The following is a 12,304-nucleotide window of genomic DNA, read 5'->3' as shown; positions in this document are numbered from 1 at the left end:
TAAGTAGAAAAATCCCGCAAAAATGCATTTAGAAACAGTTGAGTCCCCCCTCCCCTTCCTCACAGTGGTTTTACCCACTGCCTGCTTTCCCAGTACATCTCATCTACTCTGCACACACGAGTCAGGTGTGTGGCTGCGGCTCAGTTAACATTAAACTCCGTTACGTAGGGGATTTTATTCACCTTAAATAAAGCGATTCTCTTTAATGTAGTTGATGCAGATTCATTCATAATTTAGTTGCGGCAAAAATGCTGATTACTGATGTTTTTTCCATGAATCTGCTATATTAGCGATTAAAATATTACTTATCTAGTTAAAATTAGCTTGTTTACTTGCTTGTTCCATAGTGCACTGTAACTAACACGCCAAATGTTTCCCATGCATTGTTTTATTTGGGACGACTTGGCATAATGTTAACTTAACATTAACGGCCACAATTAGCATATTGTTTAGCTGTGCATTTACAAATGAGCACTGTGCTACGTCCTAACTGACCTCACTGTATTTTTTGTATAATCAATTTCTTTTTAAGTGTTTTTAAATAAAATTTTAAACCTTTTTTAATTACTTGTTTTTATTGTTGTGATTTTTTTATGATAGTTTTACTTTCTTTATGTAAAGCACTTTGAATTACCATTGTGTATGAAATGTGCTACAGTATAAATAAACTTGCCTTGCAGTGTCATAGACTAGATAAAATGACTACAATAATAATGATAAAAGCAAAGTTTTTCACTGTGGGGACATATCTTTATAAGTACAATTAACTATTATTTGTGTCCCCCCCTTCAAAAATTGCTCATGAGAAATTTTATATTTGTTCCTCCTCCCCCCCCCCCCCCCACTCTTAAATGAAATTTACGCCCATGAGTACACATATACGGTTCTTTAATGTATTTGCATTGTACTAAAATGCATTCTTTTTCAATGGGCATATACAGTATGCAGCTGAAACAGGTAGCCTAATGCATCCCAAATTTTTCAGTGTAGTGTAGTGCAAAATAGGCCCCTGTGGCACAGCCTAAGCTTTTGTCTTTAATGGAATTTTTTCCTTGCATTACTTTTACTTTTATATGTTAAGTAGTTTTGAAACCAGTACTTGTACACTTTTACTTGAGTAAAAAGCTTGAGTTGATACTTCAACTTCTACAGAAGTCTTTTTAAACCCTAGTATCTATACGTCTACCTGACGGAATGAATGTGAATACTTTTGACACCACTGTATATACTAGAGATCTGCCTAGTCTTCATTTGTGTTAATACTTTTAACAACAGTGTCCAACAAAGGCAGAAGGAGGGCGCAATTCATTTGTAGACATTCACAGAGGTTTTTTTTTTTTTTTTTTTTGGGGGGGGGGGGTTAAAAAAAAAGGCAAACAGCCAGAGCAAAAAGAAATAGTCAAATGCTCAAATATTTTTGATCAACTGAAAAATGGGTGTGTTTAAACAAAAATGTGTTAGTGTTATTGATTTCTAACCAAATTTTTAGTGTTATTTATATATTTCACAATAATCTAATAATATATTTATATTTATATTTGCTGACATTGGTCTGCTACCAAAGTTTACAGTGCTTTGTGTGTGTCTGTGTATGTGTGTCAGATAGAGAGAGAGAGAGAGAGAGAGAGAGAGAGAGAGAGAGAGAGAGAGAGAGAGAGAGAGAGAGAGTCTGTGAGGGAGTTGTCTGGAAAGGTTGTTTATTGATAGTTTTAATTTACTGCTTTATGTTAGACATTAGTCTATTCTCTTCACCCAATGGATAGCCATTTGCTCTTGCTTAAAAATTAATTATGGTCTGACCAGCTTTGAGCTGCCAAAATATGGGCACAGCTAATCAAACTGGTAAGTTTGGGCAGATTCGAAACATTGTCTAACACTAATTACAATTACAATGAGTCACAGATCTGGAAACTTCCCTTTAATAGTCTTTTAAACTTCTGCGTGTTTATAATGTGGCTAAACATTCAAGGATATGTAAACTTTTGATCAGGTTGTTTAGGTGATTTCAGTTATCATTAGGTTTTAAAAGGAGTCAAACAACTATGTGATGAATAATGACTACCTGACAACTATCCTCAAATAAGAAAAAAAAATATTTTGCATTATCAGTCATATTTTCCAAATAAATGCCAATGTTTAACTGTTTTTTTTTCAGGGTATGCAACTTTTGAGCACAACTGTATGTGTGCAGTTTTTTAGATTTAGGCATTGTTGCTGTTAAGAAATATCTCTCAGGTCAAAATTGCCTTAAAGTTTGAAATATACAATATTATATGAGTTATCTTAAAAATGAGCTACATTAGCATTGTCTAAATATGTTATTAGCATTCTTAAGAACAAAATATTCATCTTATAACAGTTTGATATTACAATCTTTAAAGATGTAAAATAATCACGCAATCAGTAAAAGTTCCTTTTGGTGCAGTATTATTAGTGACGTAACTTATAATTAAATGTTGGCTCCACTCTCGAAGTGTTGATTAAAATCAGTACACTGTCTGTAGATATGCTAAATTGGTACAACTAATTTAGATAACTACATTTTCTAAATTGTGATTGTGTGCATAACAGAGGTGTCAAGTAATGAAGTACAAATACTTTGTTACCTTACTTAAGTAGAAATTTTGAGTATCTACACTTAATTACTACACTTGGAGTAATTTTTTTTAGCAGACTTTTTACTTCTACTCCTTACATTTTCACGCATTTATCTGTACTTTCTACTCGTTACATTTTAAAAATCCCCTCGTTACTCCTATTTCATTTCGGGTTGTTTTCATTCCGGCTTGTCATCATTCAAAAAACCTATCAAGATAAACGGCGCCATCCGGATAGAGTGAATTTGATTGATTGTGGTTGGATGAGATATACTTCTCGTATACCATTCCGACACCCTATTGGTTTGTATTCGATCCAACACACCTGCACATGACACAATTCATGTCACACTTCAGTTACCCCAACGCTGGACATAGCAGATGGAGCCAAGTACGAAGATGTCCGTGGCAAAGGCTCAAACTCAAACAAAATGTCTCAACAACCAAGCACCAGCAAGGAAGTGTGTAGCCAGGAAGACCAACCAACCCCAACCCTTATACATCCCTGGCCGTACCTGGAAGAATTGTTTGAAATGGTTGGATGGAAAAATAACTCATAGAGACCTAGTTGCATACTAATAATGATAAATTTGCGATGTTTGATATGGCAAACATGGGTACATGCCAATGGTTTGCTTGCTACCAGTAGGCTATAGTCAACATTGCAAACTAGTTTGGTGGCTCGGTGTGAGATTTGAAATTCAACTTTAACCAAATGTTATCTGAGCTTATATTGTTACTATATGCAATATTTGGAAGTTAATTGTGCAAAGCTATAATCTACAGCTGGTTGATATGTTATGTACTAAGGATATTCATGATCCTGTCTGTGTATGAGAGTGCACGTGCCTGCCTGTATGGTACCTATGGGTCCTTGTAAAAAGGTAATAGGCATAACTATTAGCCAAATGCTGTTTAAAATGATTTTACTGCTATTTTCAGTCATGACAGCAGCTGCTTGCGGTCCTAAAACAGCTTTAAGGGATAGTTCACCCAAAAAGAAAAATTCTGTCATCATTTTCTCATCCTCATGTTGTTTTAAATATGTATGAATTTCTTTATTCTGATGAACACAAAAGAAGATATTTTGATAAATGATGTTAAGCACAAAGTTGATGGTAAAATTGAATTCCATCATATTTGTTTTTCCTACTATGAAAGTCAATGTTTACAATCAACTGTATGCTTATCATCATTTATTAAAATATCTTCTGTTCATCAGAAAAAAAAATACAACATCAGGATGAGAAAATGATGACAGAACAGGGCCGGCCCTGCGCATAGGCAGAATAGACAAATGCTAAGGGCGCCACCCACCACTAGGGGCGCCCGTGTGCCCAAATTATTATTTTTACTAATATATATATATATATATATATATATATATATTTTTTTTTTATTACCAATACAACTTAAATATTATGGATTAAAAAAGCGACCGTCCCACAAAGACAAAACTACAACATTGCTTCCCGAATCCCGAACCACCCCGACTGAGTGTGTGACGCATCAATCTTCCCCGCCCTGCTGAAAAAAGACATCGGTTACCTGTGTGTGAATGTGAGTGATGGATGGCCGAATTCACTGACACTGATAACTAAGTTATAATTATGTCAAAAAGACCAAAGCCATATGGTGCCCAGGGAAGAAAAAAGAAGAGAAGAGGAAGAAAAATGCAAAAAAGACAGAGGTAGGCAATGACATCATGATGTATGATCAGTTTATCTATGTTGCATTAAGTTAGTTCGACGATGCTAGTAACGTTCGCTCATTTAAATTAGCTTATGACATAATTAGTTCAACTTGTCTTTTATGGTATTTTTATTTGAATTGGCTACATTAGTAATGTTTTATATAAAACATATAAAACATATATATATATATATATATATATATATAAATCTTTATTTAAAATGAGTTCTACTGTACATAAAATGTTGCTATATAAATGTAAATCTTTATTTAAAATGAGTTCTACATAAAATGTTGTCAGGAGCTCAATGTTTGTCATATTTTTTGATGGCAGATGTCAAAAAATATGACAAACATTGAGCTCCTGACTCTCCTGCACGAGAAGAAGCTGATGGAAATTTACCCCAATATGTGGGTCGCTCTGAGAATCTCTGCCACTCTGCCTGTGACAGTCGCTGCTGCTGAAAGGAGCTTCTCTAAGCTCAAACTGAATAAAAACTACCTGAGATCTACAATGGCTCAAGAACATCTCAGTGGACTTTCAGTCATTAGCATAAATAATGTGGTATCACAACAGCTGTCTTATGATGATATCATAGATGACTTTGCTGCTAGAAAGGCAAGGCGAGTAAGGCTGTAGAACTTTTGCTATAGCTTTTGCATATAGTGCATTCAAGTTTGTGTATAGTTATTTATTTTTTGTGCAATGCTCTTATTTATAATTTTTTGAATGTTACAAATGCTGTAAGAAAGCAAGGTCTCTGTAATATAGTTTTTTTTTTATATAGTTTGTGTGTGTTTCCAAAATATTTTCAAAATAGAGAAAAACAGGACAAAGCTGTGCAGTTTGTTTCTGTGTAAGTTTATGAACAAAATGATCGGAACACAATTGTCTGTGATTCCAGGGGCACCAGGTGAAATCTTGCCTAGGGCAGCAAATTGGCCAGGGCCAGCCCTGTGACAGAATTTTAATTTGTGGGTGAACTATCCCTTTAATGTGTGTAATCTGTATGGATACAGTGAAATGAGTTTTTATTCCACAGACCTTGACTACATCAGAAACCACTTGGACTGTCAGGCTGAGAATCACATCAGTGAGGCTACCAATCATCTGAGGAAGAGGACTTCTTTTCCTCCTTGAAGACCAAGCCTCTTGAAACGACCCACCAGTTGGATGCATACCTGGGGTGCCCAGGAGTCACAGTAGAGGTACTGAAGTCCTTTCCAGCTGTGTGCCAGCTATCACTTAAGCTTAATACGGTACTCCCTGCCTCAGCAGCCTGTGAAAGACTGTTTAGTGTTGCAGGGCTGATCTTCAGGCCAAGAAAAGCATGCATTGGCTCAAAGAACTTTGAAAACCAGCTGCTTTTGCAGCTGAACAAAGCCTATTGGTATAACTCTTTGTCGCATGTTCTGTGCTTAACTGATGATTACCCTGTTGTTGTTGAAGTCCAATGAGTTTGTTACAATAAAGGTTATTGATGATATGCCTCTGAAGTTTGACTTTTTCCAACATTACAATACTTAAAGGCAACTAGTCATATCTTCCGCTCCATGAAACACAGCTCAGTAGTACACACATGGGCGTAAATCCCGGGGGGGACGGGGGGGACATGTCCCCCCCATCCGAGGATTATCCCCCCCAAAAACAATTATTAAAAAAAATATCGCACTCTCTAGTATGAAAAATATATGTATGTATACCTAAATAATTGTCTAAGTAGAAAAATCCCGCAAAAATGCATTTAGAAACAGTTGAGTCCCCCCTCCCCTTCCTCACAGTGGTTTTACCCACTGCCTGCTTTCCCAGTACATCTCATCTACTCTGCACACACGAGTCAGGTGTGTGGCTGCGGCTCAGTTAACATTAAACTCCGTTACGTAGGGGATTTTATTCACCTTAAATAAAGCGATTCTCTTTAATGTAGTTGATGCAGATTCATTCATAATTTAGTTGCGGCAAAAATGCTGATTACTGATGTTTTTTCCATGAATCTGCTATATTAGCGATTAAAATATTACTTATCTAGTTAAAATTAGCTTGTTTACTTGCTTGTTCCATAGTGCACTGTAACTAACACGCCAAATGTTTCCCATGCATTGTTTTATTTGGGACGACTTGGCATAATGTTAACTTAACATTAACGGCCACAATTAGCATATTGTTTAGCTGTGCATTTACAAATGAGCACTGTGCTACGTCCTAACTGACCTCACTGTATTTTTTGTATAATCAATTTCTTTTTAAGTGTTTTTAAATAAAATTTTAAACCTTTTTTAATTACTTGTTTTTATTGTTGTGATTTTTTTATGATAGTTTTACTTTCTTTATGTAAAGCACTTTGAATTACCATTGTGTATGAAATGTGCTACAGTATAAATAAACTTGCCTTGCAGTGTCATAGACTAGATAAAATGACTACAATAATAATGATAAAAGCAAAGTTTTTCACTGTGGGGACATATCTTTATAAGTACAATTAACTATTATTTGTGTCCCCCCCTTCAAAAATTGCTCATGAGAAATTTTATATTTGTTCCTCCTCCCCCCCCCCCCCACTCTTAAATGAAATTTACGCCCATGAGTACACATATACGGTTCTTTAATGTATTTGCATTGTACTAAAATGCATTCTTTTTCAATGGGCATATACAGTATGCAGCTGAAACAGGTAGCCTAATGCATCCCAAATTTTTCAGTGTAGTGTAGTGCAAAATAGGCCCCTGTGGCACAGCCTAAGCTTTTGTCTTTAATGGAATTTTTTCCTTGCATTACTTTTACTTTTATATGTTAAGTAGTTTTGAAACCAGTACTTGTACACTTTTACTTGAGTAAAAAGCTTGAGTTGATACTTCAACTTCTACAGAAGTCTTTTTAAACCCTAGTATCTATACGTCTACCTGACGGAATGAATGTGAATACTTTTGACACCACTGTATATACTAGAGATCTGCCTAGTCTTCATTTGTGTTAATACTTTTAACAACAGTGTCCAACAAAGGCAGAAGGAGGGCGCAATTCATTTGTAGACATTCACAGAGGTTTTTTTTTTTTTTTTTTTTGGGGGGGGGGGGGGGGGGTTAAACAACAAGGCTAACAGCCTGAGCAAAAAGAAATAGTCAAATGCTCAAATATTTTTGATCAACTGAAAAATGGGTGTGTTTAAACAAAAATGTGTTAGTGTTATTGATTTCTAACCAAATTTTTAGTGTTATTTATATATTTCACAATAATCTAATAATATATTTATATTTATATTTGCTGACATTGGTCTGCTACCAAAGTTTACAGTGCTTTGTGTGTGTCTGTGTATGTGTGTCAGATAGAGAGAGAGAGAGAGAGAGAGAGAGAGAGAGAGAGAGAGAGAGAGAGAGAGAGAGAGAGAGAGAGAGAGTCTGTGAGGGAGTTGTCTGGAAAGGTTGTTTATTGATAGTTTTAATTTACTGCTTTATGTTAGACATTAGTCTATTCTCTTCACCCAATGGATAGCCATTTGCTCTTGCTTAAAAATTAATTATGGTCTGACCAGCTTTGAGCTGCCAAAATATGGGCACAGCTAATCAAACTGGTAAGTTTGGGCAGATTCGAAACATTGTCTAACACTAATTACAATTACAATGAGTCACAGATCTGGAAACTTCCCTTTAATAGTCTTTTAAACTTCTGCGTGTTTATAATGTGGCTAAACATTCAAGGATATGTAAACTTTTGATCAGGTTGTTTAGGTGATTTCAGTTATCATTAGGTTTTAAAAGGAGTCAAACAACTATGTGATGAATAATGACTACCTGACAACTATCCTCAAATAAGAAAAAAAAATATTTTGCATTATCAGTCATATTTTCCAAATAAATGCCAATGTTTAACTGTTTTTTTTTCAGGGTATGCAACTTTTGAGCACAACTGTATGTGTGCAGTTTTTTAGATTTAGGCATTGTTGCTGTTAAGAAATATCTCTCAGGTCAAAATTGCCTTAAAGTTTGAAATATACAATATTATATGAGTTATCTTAAAAATGAGCTACATTAGCATTGTCTAAATATGTTATTAGCATTCTTAAGAACAAAATATTCATCTTATAACAGTTTGATATTACAATCTTTAAAGATGTAAAATAATCACGCTAGACCTAAATGGTGACCACTCTAAACAAACTAAGGTAATGTTTGGTGTTCCGCAAGGTTCTGGTTTAGGCCCATTGCTTTTCTCCCTACATATGCTACCCCTTGGTGCAATTATTCATAATCATGATATTGGTTTCCACTGTTATGCTGATGACAGCTATATGTTTCAGCTAAGTCAGATGTGAGTTACCAGCTTAATAAGATTGAAGATAGTGTGAAGGACATTAGACAGTGGATGCTTACTAACTTCCTCCTGCTTAACTCGGATAAGACAGAAGTGCTTTTACTAGGTCCACAGGCAACCAGAAGTAAGCTTTCTGATTACAGAGTAACTCTGGATGGTCATTCTGTTGCATCATGTGCAGCAGTAAAAGACCTCTGTGTGATTATTGATACCGGCCTCTAATTTGAAGCTCACATAAATAATACTAAGAAGGTTAGCCTTCTTTCATCTCAGAAATATTGCTAAGATAAGAATTATGATGTCATTACATGATGCAGAAACACATTGTTCATGCATTTGTTACCTTATATTGTTGGATATTACTGTCTGGATGTTCCAGTGGGAGCACAAACAAGCTCCAGTTAGTCCAGAATGCAGCAGCTAGAGTCCTAACTAGAAGCAGAAGATATGAACACATCAAGCCTATCTTAACCTCATTGCATTGGCTTCCAGTGAAATTTCACATTGATTTTAAAATATTATTATAAACCTATAAAGCACATAATGGTCTCGCACCACAGTACCTGAGACATCTTTTGGTTTTTTAATATCCATCACACCTACTTCAATCAAACAGTGCAGGCTATTTGGTAGTACCTCAAGTGCAAATGGCTACAGCAGGGGGCAGAGCTTTTTCTCACAGAGCCCCACAGTTATGGAACAGACTTCCAATTAGTGTTCGGGACTCAGACGCAGAATCAGTATTTAAGTCCAGGCTAAAAACACATTTGTTTAGTCTAGCTTGTTATCAATAGATTTCCCAGGTAAAGGAGTAGATCTGGAGTGTTCGTGGGCATAGAGTTTGGTGAACTGGGATGTCTGGATGCTGTCGGCTTACCACCCTCGCAAGTCGCTCAGGTTTGCAGACTGTGGAGTGGTGGAATGCTTTACATCCCAGGAAGCCCTCCTGTCTGTTCCGCCTTCTGCCTCTAGCCTTTTAGTTATGCTGTCATAGCTAGTCTTGCCAGAGTCCCTGTCTGCACTCTGCACATAATTTACATTGTCGCTAACCTGATCACAGTCATGCCTAATTTTTCTCTCTCTGTTTCAGGCTACATATGCCACGCCGGAGCTCCCAGTGTTCCGAGTTCTTGGCCCAATCGTCTCTTCTTATGGAGCGACTTTCTTTAATCCTGATGTTCTACCGCTGAGTCTCTTCGCCCGATGGTCACCTTGCCAGGCATTGATCTGCATGGTCAGCCAGTGTCTCATGGGATTGTTGTGTACGAAGCCGTCGGATACTGTCATGCCTTCTTTGGAACCAATGTTGTGTCAGGCAGATATATGGTCTGGTCTTTATCAGCAATCAGGTCTGTGCTGAGCTCGGAGATTGAGATGACCCATTAGTTCCTCAGGAGCTTTCGGTTGCACTATTGTAAACTGTTGTAGGAAGGACATTATTTACATTTTTGTCAAATAATAATACAGAATTCCATTTTGGTTTTAATTTAAAAAGGAGTAAAGTAAAAAAAATCACAATAATAACAATAATAATAATAATAATGGAAAGAAAGTATAAAGTAAAAGAAGAAAACAAACAACCTGAAACTGGAAAAGTGCAATACCGGCACGAGACATTACCAAAGCCATTTACAACACTATCTGACCACCTGTCTTCCTGGGGATTTTAGACCATGTACGTGTGTATGAGGTGAGTGCATCAGGCTGTGGGTATTTTACTCGAGCTCAATGGAATTTGTTGGCTGATTAACTGCAATAACAAAGTGTGCTCTTTGTTTTATTCTTAGTCTGTTTTAGTAAGTTCACAAATGTGTTAGACAGTTAAGCGAATATTTGGCAGAAGAGAAAATGGGGGTTGATGACCCCACAGACTGGGGCTGCATGGGCAAGTGTAAAGACATAAGAGTGTCCATAGATACCGCTGTCGAGTGAGACAGGTCTGCTTGGTAGGGATTTGGGCCAATGATTTTAATTGAAAATAAGTGAAAAATAATTTGTGGATTGTTGTGAATAAAATAAGTATGTAGTAAGGAAATCAAATGATGGATGAAGTATTTGTTGCAGTAGAAATACTTGTCACGGTTGGAATAATCACCTTGGGAGTTTTACTAGGAAAAATACAGTGAAACTGTGTTTAACAGTAAGGTGAACAAAGATAAGGGTGCATCATGGAAAAAGTAAAAAGTTTAATTATGCAAGCTGCCATTCTAATTCTAATAAGGAAGCTGAGAAGGAAATAAAAAGTACATGAAGAAAAAGGTTGAGATTCGAGAAAGCTAGAGTAGAGCATAATGAAGAACAGGAAAGAGAATGTGTGGAGCAGCACAAACCCCCACCCTACAATGAGAGTTACAGGCCAAGGTACCATGGAATTGACAAACCTGCCTGGCCAGGAAGGAGAAGATGGGACAAGAGAACAGGTTTTCCAGAAACCCCGAAATTTTAAGTGGCTTGATAAGAAAAAATCATAGTGAGGGGGCGAGCACAAAGGAGAAACAAGGAAAGTTCAGCTCCCCTCCTCCAGAGAGCCATGGTGAAGAAAAAGAAGGTGAATATTTGAGACTGGAGGATGAAGAATCAATGGGTCATAAATGCTCTAAAAGCACAGGTGACTGGTCATATTTGGAAGACCCTATACAACTCAGAACTGAGGAATATAACAGACAATGGTTTGGCAAAGGCCCTTCTACATCCTGTGAACAATCACACAGCACTCCCCGAATATCGAAACATCTGACCATGTGGCAGATGTTGTCATTCCTGGGCATTGCAGGGTTTAGTTGACCGTGGATATGAAATTTCGCATTTAAAGTACAACCACTCAGAGACATGATAAAAGCTGCAGATCAGGCTAAGCCTAACACACAGCTGACATGGACACCAGAGGCACAGGTATCATTTGAAATGCTGAAAAGGACCCAAGCTTCAGCCCCAGCACTAGCTATTCCTGATTGTAGCAAACTATTTCACCTATATATGTCAGAAAGAGATTTTGCATATGCTGTATTGATGCAACAGCAATAAGGCATGGAGAAGAACCAATTGCCTATTTTAGCACAGCCCTAGATAATGTTGAAAGCGGCATGCAATTTCAGCAGCTGCATTTGCATATCAAAAGGCTTCCACAATTACAATGGGGCACCCAGTGACCCTATACACATTACATGCATTGCATGCTTTACTGACAAGTCAAGTGTTTGTAATAACTAATGTGTGGGTATGATGTAAAACTCTCAGTAGCAGAACTGACCATTGAAAGATGCAGCACAGTAAACCCAGTGGTAAGAAGGGTATGAAGGTACCAAACGAAGGTTCTTCCTTACAATTGAAGAATTTGAAAAAATCATGAACGCACAGCCAGATTTGGAGTCACAGACCCTGTTATGAACACAGCATATTTTCTTTGTGGATAGGTCATGTTGCCGCACCCATGAAGGAAATAAGGACGGCTATGCAGTACATAGAGTACGATACCAGTAAAATATATACCATTTAGTCAGTGAGGTAACAGTTCCACAACCGTTCTCAGCACAATTAGCAGTGATAAAAGCACTGTCAGCAACTTGCAAATTGGCGGCAGGTAAAGCATGCACAATAAGCAATAGTAAAGTGCAGGGCACACAAAAAGGATGGAACAACAATAACAAAAGGAAATGCTGCAGCAGATGAGGCAGCAAAAAGGGACAGGTGACAGTCACATAATTGC

This window comes from Tachysurus fulvidraco, chromosome 2, assembly GCF_022655615.1.
Source record: "Tachysurus fulvidraco isolate hzauxx_2018 chromosome 2, HZAU_PFXX_2.0, whole genome shotgun sequence".
Classification (NCBI taxonomy): Eukaryota; Metazoa; Chordata; class Actinopteri; order Siluriformes; family Bagridae; genus Tachysurus; species Tachysurus fulvidraco.
This window is presented reverse-complemented; position numbering follows the sequence as displayed.